We start from the raw sequence: 17,656 nt of genomic DNA, 5'->3' as shown, positions 1-17,656 counted from the left end.
ATGATTCTTATGTTATTTAGTAATATCTGAACATAAATCGATCGTCGATATATTTTGTGAATATAACGGTTAGACTATAAAATTCTTTGTATACCTAATAAATAATAATTTAATTCCACATATAATATTATTCAAATTAATTAATAATTAATGTGCATGTAGGTACTAGGTAACTATCGATTTAAAATTTTCCAAAATATTTAATAATTAAAAGTGATTAGTGACATGCAATTAACTACCTTTATACTATCATTTTTAAATTGTTTGTATAATTGAATGTAGTAAAAAGTTATGTATGGTTCACTGTTAAGTACCTATATGAACCCAAATGAAATGGTATTGTAAAAAAAATATTATTTTTATATAAAACCTGTATATGAGTGGTTAACCAAATATTTATTGTAGTTCATAACCAGTATTCAAACCAGAAACCAAAACTTAAGACTTAACTATGAATTTTATTTTGGTTATTAAAACCAGTGAGCTAAATCGCTAATATAAAAAAACCGGAACTAAATAACCAAAAACAAAACAGCAAAATTATTGGTTTTAATTTCCACCCCTATTTGGGAAGTATAAAAATCCTGGGAATAAATTACCAAAGAGGTAGGTAAGCGAATGTCACTTTCCTGTACAGTAAGCTACAAGTTGGTCACTGTATAATGGATGGTATTACATTTAAATACCTACAATGAAATAATATCATTGAATACGAAAAAGATTCTGAGCGGTGACGATTTGTCAGTGTGGATATTTTATATTATATTTATATTTTATTTTATTATTAATACAGTAGCCGGTAATTTTAATTAATATTATAAAATTACAATAAAATAACTAAAATCGTTTTTAGTGGTTATTTAATATGTAATTTGCTCCAAATTTGAACATAAAAAAACTATAAAAATAACTGTGTTTTTATATTTTTCAGATTTTTTGATAACAGAACAACCTACTTATGTGACACCTTGTTGTAAATGTTCAATCCTTAGCAATAAAAGTTGAACATTTTATACATTTTTAACTACAAATACATTTTTTAATTTTAAATTTGATAAATGTTGTCAAAAATCAAACTTAAAATTCTTATAAAAAAATTGTTACTGGAGTTTTAATATATATCAAACGTCATTGTAACAATATATTGACAGCCTTATATTACATTTTCAAGCTTTTATACTCAAAAAATAAAATTATATTGGCATTCATAGAGAAAAAAAACTAAAAAAAATTGGAAAATGAAAATGTCTGTAAACAGTTCAAAACAAATCAATATTTGTTGAAAACTTTATAATGTATAGAAAATGCTAATATAAACAACCAGTGAAAATGTCATGTATATACGGTCATTTGTTTAAGAGTTACACCAAAAACCAAAATCAATTTTGTCCATCTGGATACGCACTTTCCTATCAGAAAAGATCCTGTTGAAGAAAATCTAAGCATTTTTACTGTTCTAAAAGTTAATTACAGGCAAAAAAAAAACAAACATTTTAAAATCAATACATTCATCACTCCGCTCAGAATCTAAAATATAATTTTCTTAATATATTTTTACCCCCGGGTATGTTATTCTGGGAGGGATAATAATCTTAGTAGTTTATCCCCCCCCCCCCCAACACGGTAATAATATTATAATTTTATGATATTACTTTAGTATTTGTACTTCCATGGAAGTATTACTGTCTTACGAGTTACGATATTTCGATTCTGATATATTATTTGGAAGGTATATTGATATCCTAGAAAATTCGTAGCTCAGGTACTATTATCCTAATAAAATCACATCCCCGGGGTATGAATATCTGAATACAGACAAATTCATCGTTGGAGTATACGATCATAAAGAATTGTTGCCACCGGTACATTTTACTCATATTTTATCCAATACCTAATTAAAAAAGTTATTTGTATTGATTAGAATAAACTGGATTGTATTTGTATTTACATAATTAAAAATGCATATAAAAAGAATATAGGAATTGTAAAAAAAAATATTATGCCCCAGCGGTAGGCGTACGAGATAGTCGTGTATTCGATCAATGACACGAGTCTGATCGATATACGACCCACGTGACCCATTTGCGCCTGTAGAAAATGTTAGATCGTTGTCGATCAACGACGTAGACTGATGTCTTTGCATATGTATACAGTATACATATAAAATATATACACTGTATAGTGTATACGGTGGTCTTTGACGTAAATTAGTGCTTAAGTAAGGGTGCAATATTGTATTGTGCAGTACCCGGAGACGAAAATTAGCGATTGATCAGCTGCAGCCCTCGACAATGACTATAATACATGATCCGTGCACGATGTGAGAACGGGGTATCTAGTCCCCGGCGACAGACCGACCGGACATCGCCGACTAAGTCCTCAATTCGATTTACAAACTAATATGTTTTCTAGCCTACTGCAGTGTAATCACTGGGAAACGTTAAAATATTTTTTGTACCCCCATCACTACAAATGTAACTATATAATACGATAATTACTAAAGCGGACATAATATTATAAGCACTCGAAAGTTTTTTTTAAATCAATGACATTTTCGATTATTAGTTATTACAATAATTATTTCAAATATGTCCAATAATTTAACGTCTCATAAAAATAACGAAGACAATATCTATATGAATAAATCATCGTATACCTACTGATTGTCGAAGTTTCGTACCAGACCCGTTGGTTGAGGAACACGTATATGTAGGACGAGGAATCGTCACTAAAACGCCGGGTGGTAACCCATACTAAAACTAGTGATGCCGGCCGATGCTTGATCTCAGAACACGTTAATGCCTGAGGCCAACCACCAAGCAACACCAGACCCCAATGAGAGACATATTATTGTAAAGTGTTAATCAATACGTATAAATTATACATTTATATATTTTTAATCAGCAGATAAGAAATTAATTATGTCCTTGAATAATAAGAGTAAAAGTGCAGGAAAAATATAATCATTGATATATATATATTGTTTTTTGGGGGGGAGAGGGGGGTGGATTAAGGATTTCGTCAACTGAGGTCATTAGCCTGAGGTATTGTAGGGTAGGGTACTGTAAATTAAAATCCGTGTGTGTATGTGTGGCACAGATATGTCACTAAAAATCAAGGAGCTAGTGACATCGGCCAGTGCGTGCACTCAGAACAGGTTTGTAACTGAATAGACACACTGAGCCACATTAATATATATTATAGAGTAACAAAGCATTAACATATATTATAGGACTGTACAAAACAAAATTTCTTATTTCAATTATTGGTATCTTCTTAATTATCGGTCATCAATGATCAATGGTGGGTAAATTTCTGACATTGTGCACCCAGCTACGAGTATTAATACTCAAACCAATTATGTTATCTAATCATGACCATGTAAATGTGTTAAGAGCTTTGTATTATACGATGTGATGTAACAAACAATATCAGCCTTTTCCCATTTACACTACCCTTCTCCCCCCCACCCCACCAATTTATACTATCTATCTTAGTATATACTATATAGTATTATATAATATATGTCACCTACTCACCTAACAATATTAACAAACTCACGTCCGTTGTGATAGGAAACCGAGGATCAGTTGCTAAATCTCTCTGTTTTCTGACTATCGATAATGTTATTTTACGCTGAAAAAAGATCTTTCTATCCCATTGACAGCCGCAATGATGTGATAATATTATAATAAATTGATTTATATACGGTCATTTTCAATCTGCGGGAACAGAGTTTTTCCATCAACTCGACACCACTCTAAGTAAAATACAGTAGTCAGTAAAGTCTACGTAGGTACTTATCTCCCGTAACGTATATTATTGTGTATAATATAATCGAGTTAATGATCGTTCCATTTCTACTTTCGCAATAAGGCCATAAAGGTACTCCGCTCCCAGCTCTAATCAAAAATATAAACAATCGTGTTATACGCTAATAGCACAGCTAATGCATCACCATCAGTTTAACCAGAAAATACAATCTTCAAATTTCTCGATGAACTAAGTCCATCATTAGCCCATTACTACAACTTTTTTTAACAACATTATTCAATAATCTTCTGCCATCTGCGTGGTATAAAAGTTATAAGCTGATTTCCTAATAAATTAAAAACTAAAATAAATAAATAATTAAGTTATTTTCAAACATTGACTAAAATCAAAAATCACTAATAACCTTTGTCTTGCGATGATTTTGATGTTTGTTGTTGTTTGTTTTGCACTCAAGCGGTTAACAGTGTTGAACACTTCAAAGGTATACTACACATTCAGAGTTACGATTTTGCATTTAAAAAACAATAACAGTTTTATTTTCATACTTTCATTAAACAAACATTATAGTTCAACGGTAAACTAATAATTAACACAAAATGACTGTTTAAACTATATCTTATAGAGGTATTCCAATCGTAATATTTAGTTACACCCTACTTTAGTTGAACTAAAAACCATCTATACCTATTGGCTATTTGGAAAAAACTCATACATAGCCCAGTAAAAATATATATACTTCAAACAATCTTATATCCATAAACATGAGAAAAAAACAAGGTAACATGGTATAATTATAATATTAAAACAATATTCGGATGAGACGAAAGATATCTTACACTTCAATGGCATAATCAGTATTTATCTGACTGTGGCGCAAAAGTACATATTATATTTCATATTTTAGAACCTAAATAGATACATAAATACTTGAAAAAAAAACCAACGACCATAATGATATTTAAAAATCGAATATGAACATAAATAAAATTATTATACCACGAGTTTTCCATTTAATATTGTTATTCTGTTATTTAAAAAATGAGTACCTACACATGTATAAATCGTTGTAATTTTATTCTATCAAATTTTTATTTACAAACAAGATTAAAACTACACACACTGTAGTAAAATGTACAAAAATTAATGATATTATCAAGCAATATTGTATTATGGCAGTTTCAATTAAAATTTAAAATATAAAGTAGCTATTTACAATAAAAAAAATTTTACCTTTTCTCTTTACATGTTTCAAATTATTTATTATATATTTACATGTTTTGCATTACTTTCAACGATAGTATGTAATATTAAAATACTATACAAACACCTATAAGTTTTAGATACTGAGCGGAGTGAAAGAATGTATTGGTTTTACAATGAAATGTGTTTTTTTCTGTGTTTCAGCAACATTATGGATAGTAAGCATGATTCGATTTTTAAGATCAGCATCTTTTCTGAAAAGTGAACCTAATTGGTACTTTTAGGAGGTCAAAATTGAAAATTCCAAGTAGTTTTAGAAAACGTCGAGAAAAACAAAACAAAAGTGCAAGAAAAGTGATAATTTGTACGCAAAACCAATTTTTTAGAAAATTGATTTTATTTGTTGGTGTAACTCAAAAATTAATAACCGTAGACAAATTGAAATTATCACCAAATATTTATATTAGCATTTCACATAAATTGTAATATTTTCATAATATCTTGACTCTTTTTGGGCTATTTATAGCTTTGAGACATTTTTAGAAATTTGTAATTTTTTTTTAAACTATTCTCGATAAAAACTTTTTTACTTAGTAAAAAATCTTGAAAATGTAATATAATATTCCTTATAAGTTTCATAAATGTGAGTTAAAAAAAAATCAGAAATACATAGGCACGATTTTTTTTAGATTCTGAGTGGAGCGATGAATGTATTGGTTTTACAATGATGTGTGTTTAAATTATATTCTTCTTATTTCATACTAGCTGAACCGGTTCACTTCGTTGCCCATTAAGTGTACCAACTATATGTGACTCAAACTTTGTTCAATTTGTTATTTAATATTCGGTGTATGGTTTCAAAATTAATCTTTACTTTTCCGTTGCCCGGAATAAAAATTCTGATTCGCAGCAGTACATTATCAGGTAGACAATCTACCTGCGGTAGATCGCGAACCCCGTGCTGTATGTACGTTAGTGTATGATTTAACTCTAAAGTATCAAAGTTATACCAAGTTTTTCGTATTCTACCTATGGTGGATTGATATAATCAATTAATACAAAATCCTAACCTAACCTAACCGTACTAAAATCAAATGAATAAACGCAAACGCATACAAAAAAATTCATTCAAATAAGTCTAACCATTTAGGAGGAGTTCAGTCACAACACACGTTCAGTAAAATTATTGCGCTTAGCAACACATTCTGTGATTCATTTTTATATTATATGAAATCAACAAACATGCCCGATTAACCAATATCAACCAATATAATATAGTGCACTGTTGCGCCATTGTTGTATTTTTGACATACATATTTGAGATTTCCTACCTTTCCGGTGGATTTTCCTAAAATTTTATTTCGTAAAAACTTTCTCCTGGCAGTTATGAACATCTTAAAAAAAATTTGAGCCAAATCGGACCAGCCGTTCTCGATTGATGAATATTGTTATACATTTTTGTCTCCATTTTTATATATATAGATAGAGAAGATAGATATAAAATTACATGTAAAAATTATTTTTACCGATTTCCACCCTTTAAAATCAAAATTTTGAAAAATCCTTTCTTGGTGCCCGATGAAATTATTATAAAAATCTATCCTCGAAATTTCAAATCGATAACTCAAATAGGTTCGGCTCTGCGTTGATTATTTGTAAAGTACACTTTCCTTTATACATATAGATTTTACACGTATATACTACACAACTATATTTCGTATGATATTTTATTAATAATCATCTAGTACTTATTATATTATATACATTGTATAAACATAAATTATATACAAATTATTTATATATAAATATATGATAACATTTCGTCAAACATAAGATGATCTACACAGCACAAAATATTGTAACTTGAACACGAATGTTCAATATATTACTCATAATGATATTTAATAACTTACTCATTAGAAGACATTTCGCATTGAAATATTATTATTTTTCTAAATAAACATAATATTATGCATACAAATATAAAAACAATATTTCTTCGTTAGTTTAATATAATTTGTTTAATTAGAAAGATACGGGCCATAAGGTTGAGAGATTCAACTTTTGACGTACACAATATTGAAACTAAAAAAAACCTAATATTTCACTCTTACTAGGTTTTGAATAAAAAGTGCTTCTAAATGAATTTGGTGAAAAAAATGTATTAAAAATGAATAATTGCAAAAGTTGTCCACAGGGCAAAATATGTTAATTTACCGCCATTGTCTGTTTAAGTTTTGAAATTAATACTTTAGGTCTGGCAGCTAAAAAAAAGTTTTCCTAAATGTAAGGAAACGTATATTTGATGTGTTTGAATTTTCCTGTCGACAGTAAGACGCATAAATACTGCTGTTATAATGTATTTAATCAAACACATTTCCCGAGTGAAACAGCATAAACGTAAACATATAATAATAAGAATTAAAATAATAACAATTACGAAAAATGCAGTTGTTTGATTTAAATGTTGTTTTTACTGTGACTTAAGTAAATATTAATTATTTTTTTGCAACTAGAATGCGCATTCATATTACACATATATGAACTACAGTAGTATGCAGTTAGCATGACATAATATTATAACGAGAATAAAAATACATTAAATGGCCACTTTATTGTTTGGCATACCGAGACAACTGCAGCCAATTGTTGTAAAATGTATGTTAACATTGATCTAATTCGTTCTGTAAGAACCTTTTTCGTCTATTTATTTTTTTAAACATAAACACGTTAATTAAATACAAATATAAATATTAGGTATATTAGTGACACTTAAAAGTTATAGTGTTACATGGTAATACTTCAAATTAGATGTCCTATATCTAAACAATCAAATATATTATTATAATCCACGTAAAGTATACGAGTGCACTATGTGTACCCATAATAGTATAACCCAACCTGCAACTAATACTAGTTTAAGCGCTTGGTGTAATAAATTTGGATTTCAGTCAAGTAATATTATATTTATGACTTTTATCGAGAATTTAAGAAACTTTGACTTTTTGCAAGGGTTACAATCTCAAGGAGTTCATGTCGCGTTTTAGTATTATATATTCAATAATAAAATAGTTTGCAAGCCATTCGTGACGAGTTTATGCGAAACGTTTGATGTTTTGAAACATGAAAGACCTTGAAAATCTCTCACGCTCAAAGGTTGTTAATATATATCATGTGGTACTGTTATAACAGACGGTTAAAAATCATTTTGAAATAAATATTAAACATCAGAAGCAGTAACTAACCAGACGAACATAATATTATTATAATATCATTTAATAATATAATGTAATGTTAGAATATAATATTTGCAAGTGCCTCTACAAATATCAATGTTCTTGAGTGAATATAAAAATGACGAATAGTCAAAACGCGCACGATATTATTTATTTCTAACAAGAGGTGTGAAAAATAAATCAACAATTTGTCGGTGAATTGTTTTGTTTGTTCGCCAGTATTCAGGATTTATATTGTGCTGTTGATTAACTTTAACGGCGATGGTGGCGTTCAAAACGTTGTATATTAGTCGGCGAACGTGTATTTGCTATTAATTAAGACGACGACAATGAGTTTTGATATGGCCCACGCTAACACTCGACGGTTACCATGACATAAAACTAATTGCTTTTTTAATTTCGTTTAACGACAATGGTCAAAAAAATGTTTCTATTACAATATAAAACACACAAAAATAAACCAATAGAGTGAACCGTTGAAATTACCTAGTATAAGTACGACGTATACTCCAACTATGATATTATTATATTGGAATCGGCACAATTTTTGTTACAATTACTATAAAATATACTATAATATAAAATATAATACACAAATTATAAATCTAAATACAACTAATAACAACGACAATATTTTAATGTTATACTGATAATATAAAAAAACAAGTATTCCTACAATAGGTGTGTGATTTAAAAAAAATAAAAAGTTCATAATATATTATAATAATTTATTAAAGTTACTCGTCTTAAAAGTTGTAAAGACAGGGCACCACCTAAAATAAAGATCTGCGCACGCTTATAAAATGTTCCAAGATAAACTAATGTGGTGCACACAAATTAAAATTGTACACTGCATGGAAAACAAGATTATACGAATATAATAGATAGTCTTATAGAAATAGTATATTAGAGAAGACATTTTTGATGGGAATTTAGGTAATAATATGTGGTTAACATTTTCAAAAAATATAAAAATTTTGTGAGAAAATTAATGTTCAGGTAAACACAATAATATTAACGTATAATCGTTCTAAACATACATTCTAAATATAATAAGTATATCTACGCGTATAGACTACACTATAAGATATATTAAAGGCCAAACGATCCAAAAATGTTATTAAGAAGAGAAATTGGTCATATTTAAAAAAAAAAAAAAATATGTGTCTCGGGAATATTAGTCGTAGCACTTGATGAAAAACCGTAATTCAAGTCTTAGGCATTAAAAGGCAGAAAGAATAGATTATATTAAATTTGACGAAGTTGTTAATAAATTTAGGTGCCAACAATAAGACTAGTTTGCGATAACCGTCATAAGACATTAATTATGATTCCATATCAATGCATAGTATTAAATATTAATGTGTTTCAGTTAAATCGTTTTAAGAATATTTATAAAAAAAGGATTGTTAAAGAGTTTATTACGCTATATTTTTGTATAAAAAAGTATAGTAATGTCTCTTTTCTTTTGTTTGTAAAAAACAATAGTATTAAAAATAATGTTCAAAAAAATAACAATAACGAGAAACAATAGCAATATAAACTTGGAAGTTGCAACACTAAAGATAATTACCAGATGTTTTATAAACTCAATTAAGATATACAACATAATTTAGTTTTACTTTTTCAAAAGTTCAATAAATATAATTAAAATAAATATAACTGAAAATCGCATAATGAATACTGACTAGTTAGTGAGTAATATATAAAACAAAAATTAATTTAACAAAAAAAAATCTTAAGTCCTAATTATTTCATCCGTGTACAAATAAATGCTGTTCAGTTTATGAAACTATAAATATGTCCATAAATTTTTATTTTACACAGGTGCATAACGAGTCTCCAATACTAAGCATTCATTAAAATTGAAAATGTTTGTCTACAGAAACATATTTGTTCGTGATATGCCAAAAATGAAACAAAGTATTATATAAAATACAATTTTAATTACTTATTATTTAAAGTGACAAGATTTTGAAACTTAATATTATAATATAAAAGAAATAAAAATATATCGTTTGTGGCTTATTACAATATAACAATCATGAACCGTGCAAACACATGTCGACTAATCACTTAAACATGCGTTGAAAAAAAATATTATTTCAACATATAAATAGTAAGCCACCACGAGAAACATGGTTTACATGGAACTAAAAAGGGAAACAATCAGCGACTCTCTCGTTATTGTGCGAATGCAATTTATTGCATATGATCCATTACACCTATTATTCATTTTATATATATAAATAATATAATATATATTTTTTAAATTTATTTAAATCTATTTTTTAATATTTATAGGTACGCGCATTATTTCACCGAACAAAATGTCTATTATACTTTTAAGTTTTAATTCTGAAGTTCGAGAGAAATATATTGGCAACTCGTAGCAAATGACAATCAGTCATTGGACGTAAAAAGGATCATTGTAATGGAATTAAAAATGTTTTCCGTGGAGCTATTAAACGTATTGATTATGAAATAAAGTAATCATATTAAAACTGGTTGAAATATTTTTACCAGTTAAAAAATTTTCTTTTTTACATAAGATTTTTGAATAACTTTTGAATTCAATTAAAATAAAATTTAACAATTTACTGTAGAATAAATTCAGTTTTATTACCCTTTATATTTATACTATAAAGTGGTGATTTTTAAATTTCTTTCAATACAAATTTACTAGTATATTTGGTCGCAATTATAAACGTTGCGATAAAGAATAATTGATGAAAAACGAACGTTTACCGCGGACTTCCCTTCGATTCAGAAAACTTAAAAACGTAGATCAATTGTATAAATGACATCTATGTGCAGCGTTACTAATCGAAAAATACCAAGTTTTCCATTTACAAAATGCATATTTAAACTCCAATCAGGTTCTTATCACGTTGATGCAAAAAACAGCGTTTTATTTGTAAAAGTGCATGGCGGAGGAATCGTATCAAATATTCAAAGTCTGTAGTACCTATATTTTCGCACAGCGTAATTCGCAAATATTCTCAGGTCATTCTTCGTGTATACATTACTAATATTCAATTTACCGTCTAATTGCCTTCCGAAAGAACATAATAGTTATAACTGTTTGAAGACGGATACCGTATAATGACAGGGAGGGACCTAAAAGGAATTAATAAATAATGTAGCTATTAACATCGAATGTTCGAACAGTATACGAAATATAGCTGGCATAAGACGCTGCGCTTAAAAAAAAAAAAAATACCGATTATGAATAAAACATTACACGAAAAAACGGAAAGACGCGTAAATAAAGACTTCAACTCAACCTTTGTAAAATAAAATAGTTGGTGCCCACTGCAGTCTGTACTTGCGTACTGTCAACTCGTAAGCTATATAGTACGTGTGTGTGCATCACATGAATGCACGTGTGTGCATTACGAAAATATTAAGTTAAGCGTTTTTCTGTCTCATCCAAACCTGAACGTCATAAGCATCAATGGCTATCTTTTAATTTTGTTGACATAAATAATATTATGTTTTCGGTCTGGATGCACGTTGTTTAGTTTCTGACCGGTTTTTCGTAAGGTTTTCGTTGTCGTGGTTATACTTATTAACAAAAACATAATATTTATGATTCATAGATTTTCCTTGTAGAGAAAAAATACTGAGTAGCGTGCTACGGTTTTAATAATATTATATAGGTTGAACGGACTTTTTATTTTTGTCAAAAACGAAAAAAAAAACAATTTTGAGCTATCGTTATAGAAATAATTATACTATGTTTTGCGATCTAATAACGATACAAAGTACGTCCGAACGTATAAATATTTTATACACGCGCATTTATATAATGTTACCCCGAAAATTATATTATGTTATATTGTTATTACGTACGTAAAATTAATCATAACTGAGTATAATATATATTTTTTTAATGACCATAAACATTTTAAAATTGTTAGCAGGTCATCAACCGTTTTTAGCGTGTCAAACAAAACATGGAATTTAGATTAAAAAAAAATTAAAAAAAATCTAACTATCTGCGCAATTTATGTGATAATGATTTAAATTAAATGAAAATACATAAATACATATTTAAAATATAAACGAAAATTTAAATTTAAAAAAGAAAAACATTTGAACACGCGAGCTACGGTAGTTAATGATTAAAAAATCGCAAAATGTATGTAAATATAAAAAAAAAATCCGTCCCGTAAAATTCGGTGTTTGTTGCATTCGACAATAACCTTTGTCGCGCTATCCATTCTATTATACGGTAATTATTGCTTCGCACCTTTGACGCATCTGTCGTCTAAATAATCGTCCAAAATATACCGGTCGATGGATTTATAGTTGCCCGTTACCCATAACACACCAAAGCCCCTGTGTTTCGTTTCGGCATATTGGACTATTCGTCGGTGCGGGTATATTCGTTTGCGTTTCCGATGGTCGCAAGAGGCGATACATATAATAGTATTACTTAATACGTATCGGAGAAAATCTAAGCGAATTCGTCTGGCCATCGTCTCACACGCGCAGACAAGCCCGCTAACACTCGTATATTATATATATAATATAGATATATCCGGTCAGCGAACACAGTCTCACTCCACTGCACAAAATGTCACATGCATCCGTATATATATATTGCAGTCCTTGTACACACACGTGGCTATAAACGGGTCGTAATACATCGGAGCACTCGGCGGGGTTCGAATCGACGTGTTAAATATATTATATTATTTCCTCCGGATCTCAGCCGCCAATCGATGTCACGCCAGTCTCGCAGAATTATTATACAGACGGCGCAATGATGACGCAGTGCCTATATCATATTTATAATAATAAATATTATATTATATATATGGCGAGATTTACCAAACACTGCAGCACTCATCCGCGTTTAATCCATTAGCCGTGAATTTTCTCGAATTCCGATTTTTGATATTTGTAAGTAGGTATATTATAGAACTATTTTTTGTGCATGAACATAGACGTTATATAATAGTTCGTTACTTTGTTATTTTTTATATATGTACTCACACTAAAAATATGATCACTTGAAACAAAGAAACATTGTGGTAAGATTATTAGACCCCGAGATATATATTTAGATTATGATTGATTGTTGTTGTGCCTTTTAGCCGCCAAATACAGAAGGGGGCAATAGGGTGCTAAAGCTTAGCTTCTCCCCCCCCCTTAACATGTCACTTCCCGGAGAACAAATAATACTCCACACAACATATATTTTTCAGTAGGCTGGGGACATTTCTAAACAAAATTGATACCAAAAAAAAAAAAAAATCGACAAGTAATTTGTCCCTAAACATTACTGATAACCAGATGTGATTGTACCTAAATAAAATGTATTCTAAAATTACTGGCCACACTGTTTACTGGTTTATTAAATAGTGTTATTTTTAAAGTTGCCGCCTTTAGAATATTAAGCCACTAGTGCCTTTTGAGTCAATTAGTTATTTAGTTTTTAATAACTCCAAGTTCTTCCAATGGGAAACCCCAGTTTTTCTAGTTTTTCTTCTAGAAACTTAAGTTTCTTTATTCTGTGAAACATGTATTTGTTATTTATTCACTTACTTTTTTCACATGTTAGATTGTACTACACAAATACTTTAAAAAGAAGTTTTTAGTATTATTTTTGGTTGAAAATATATTTATGATTAATTTGGTCTCAAACTGAAATAATATTTTTATTTTTTTATATACATTATATACAATTATTCAATTATAATCACCACAACTTCAGGTGCTTCTGTAGAAGAAATTTCGTTTACATATTATTATAAATTAACAATCAGTATTACCTGCAGTGCTATCAGAAAATGCGTATAACACATTTATTTTGCATTATTATTTAATATAAAATAATAATTTAATTATTAATTAAATTGGTTTTGAACTTTAAAAAAAATTATACATGCAATAAAATTATAAAGTAGGTACCTACATACATTTTATGATACAATATTGTTGTTTAAAAAGTGTATACAATCAAGCGACATTGTTATCTTTAAAGATTGCCACTCAAAATGCCTTACGAGTTGTGATGAATAATGAATTCAAAAGAAAACAATGTATATAATATAACATATATTATAATTTACTTTTAACGGTCATACAAATGGTATATAAACAAAAAATGTTGGTTTAACATTTAACAATGATTATAAATTACACAATTTACAAAAATTCTACGTGCATAACATTCTTACTTTGATTAGCAAATCGAATGAAAAGCGTCAAACATTAAAAATTAAAATATACAATCTAATAAATCAAATATCACGTTAGATATTTACAACGTATATTATAATAAGTCAGAACATATAGTTTTACAGTTCCATCAAATGTAATAACAGAAACGTTTAAATTAATTATCTGTAACTCTTATCCACTAAATGAGTTTCAAATGTTTTAATGTTTTTAGAAAAAAGTTCATGACAATAATATAATATTATGTATTTAACATGTTCGCGTCTCGCGTGTATATTATACTGTTCTGCAGAATTATATGTCTAAAAATCGTTTGAAAAGTTCAAAACCCAATGAAGCCCTGGATCCCCCCCTCTAAAAAAAAAAAACACAGACATGTTCGCCTCACTTGATTTGCCGAACATTTAAACCGATTGAAACGTTATTAACAGCAAAGTAAGTTACGGCGAAGTTTAGAATTTTGATATGTGTTTTGGCTGTTGGTCGGAAAAAAGTATAAAAATACGGGTCGATGTGTCAGACCGGATGGCAAACAGTACAACCATTATATCGCGTGCTATATTATTATGTGTGCCGTATATATATATATGTTGTGCTGTATCAAAGTTAACCGCCACGCATCGATAGCACACTCGTGTGGAATACGCTCGGCCGAAATACAAACAAGACTCATAAAAGTATATCCCGAGCATTAACGATGGCTGTCGGTGGGCGATATTCGTGTGTGTAAAGGACGGACGCAATAATAATAATAATAATAATAATATCAACGTTTTGGTCTGTGAACCGTTCGATGGTGTGCGATCAGATGAAAATGCATTCGAAATAATATTATTATTATTCCTTTATCGTTCACGTCTAGTACGACCTCACCGGTGGGCTCGGAGACACTGCGTTCGCCGCGAGAATGATCCACACCGTTTTTGTTTAACGTATAGGTACCCACTCTGTAAGCGCCTCGACGGAATCCAAAAAGACATATTAATATTATTATTATTATTATTATTATTATTATTAAAAATACACGCCATGACGTATGTATATGTGATTCGTAGGTAGTTCATAATATTTTGCAGTGTGGTATTATACATTTAATAGACTATTTTGTGACGGTATTGTTACAACCATGAAATATTACACTATGATATCGTACCACCAACCGACTGCTGAGCAACCAAACACAAATCGACGACGATAAATTTATTAATATCACTACAATGACGGAACATAATATTCTCATCAAACGGGACGTCCACATCAGAAATCGCGAAGTGTCTTTCAACGAAAACCATCATCATACAACTCGTACAAAAGCTAACCAAAACACTAAGTTATCGGTGGTAGTTTTTATGGTCATTGAAATGAGCTAAAAACAAATATATTATAAAATATATACCATTCAAGGTGTTCCAATTAAACGTTTACACTCATTTTTCTGAAAAGTTCTCACTTTTTTAAAACTAGTTCAGGCCATTTTTAGGGATATTTGTTGTGTCCAAATGGACACCCAGTTTTACTAACTTTGTGTCCCCTAGAATACATATTAAATTGTTGTAACTAATAAGTCATACCTAACTATAATATATTAATATAATCATTATTTTTTAGATCCTTCTTCTTATTTATAAAAAAATATATATACTTATTTATCATTCTGATAAACGATAAAAGTAAAATATATTTATCAGGTAGTTAATAGTTAGGTATTACTACTTTTTTCATAAATAACATTTTAAGGTGCGGTGTCAAGGCGTGTGGCCGTTTTAATTCCATGTAGAAATTGTTATTTCTATCATGGGCAGTGTCGGTCTAGCTAATGATTGGTTAGGTATAGTTTATTTCCATATAGGCAATGACGGAAATATTGCTTTCCACAGATTCTATCTTTTTCACTCCTCGACCTTTCATCGAGATTATTACACGATATTTGTATAGAACATCACGAAAGCTCTAACTTAAAATTTATCAGTCAGTTTCATTGATTATATAAAACACCTATATGTATAATTAATATATTATTATATTATAATCAATAATAGTTAGCTTATATTAGACAAAACGCCATATCGATACGTTCACGGATATTAATCTAATAACTGATTTGGATAGTAACTTTTCCACCCGATATGAGGTTAGGTCTATGCTAGACAAAAAAGGATAATTTTCCAACGCTTCTGGCATCGAAATGTATTCAAACCTTGGTGCGACCGTGACAAAAATATTATTTTTTTACATAATTGTATGACATTAAAATACAAACATTTTCTTTAAAATTGTTTCATTTTTAAGTTTACACTTATTTAAATGACAACATATTATATATTTTTTTTCGTATTCCAAAGCAGAATATTGAATATTGAACAAGTAGTTGATACGAATGACACGAGATTAGTTATAAGATTTATAAGATACAAAGTAGGTATTGAGTACCTAACTAATATAAGGATAATCATCCAATAAAGGTTGTTAAATTGTGTATGGAACTGAAAACTAAATACTTAAAAGTTCAAAAATTTAAAGTTAAAATAATAAGCTTAACACACCCTAGAAGTCTCAAGCTAGGAATCTATTGATATTACTATCATTGAAAATTGTCCAGTATATTTTGAATTTGTGGCTAACAAACAAACAGACAAACATTTCTACTAATAATAATCATAGGCGTAAAGAGGAGAGATTTAAGGGCTAAGCCCCACAAAGAATTTCAAAATCTCCCCAAATATGTCCTAAATGTTGTATTAGCTGATTCAATATTACTATATAGTAGGGCTTCAGTCCCATCACAAATCTCAAACACTATTTTCGCCTATGACTATAATAGTAAGAAATGTAATATGTAACCAATGGCAACCATTTAAATAAACAAAAAGAATATTGGTTTTTGTGAGCTGAAAAAAATACATATTATGTGAGCTATCCTTTAACTGTACCCGTAGGGGTTAAAAAAATGATATAACCTTTTGCACGATATAGTCTATCCTTAAAAAAAAAACCGCATTTTCTATCGGATGAGTGGATCCCGAGATAATTGGCTTTACGAATTCTCATTTTCAAATTAATATAAAATAATAAAGATAAATTTATTTAAGTATAATAACACGTTTACATTTTTTTGGTTAAGATTTTAAACGTTAGACAACTTAATTAGATATTCTGTTTTATTGGCCATATAATGATGCGCTGACAGTGGTTGAAGTAGTCGTACGAAAAATAAATTAAACGCAGCATAAAATACGAAAGCTGGTTGGTAGTTG

This window comes from Acyrthosiphon pisum, chromosome A2, assembly GCF_005508785.2.
Source record: "Acyrthosiphon pisum isolate AL4f chromosome A2, pea_aphid_22Mar2018_4r6ur, whole genome shotgun sequence".
NCBI lineage: Eukaryota > Metazoa > Arthropoda > Insecta > Hemiptera > Aphididae > Acyrthosiphon > Acyrthosiphon pisum.
The sequence above is the reverse complement of the archived record's forward strand: the minus strand, read 5'-3'. Positions refer to the sequence as shown.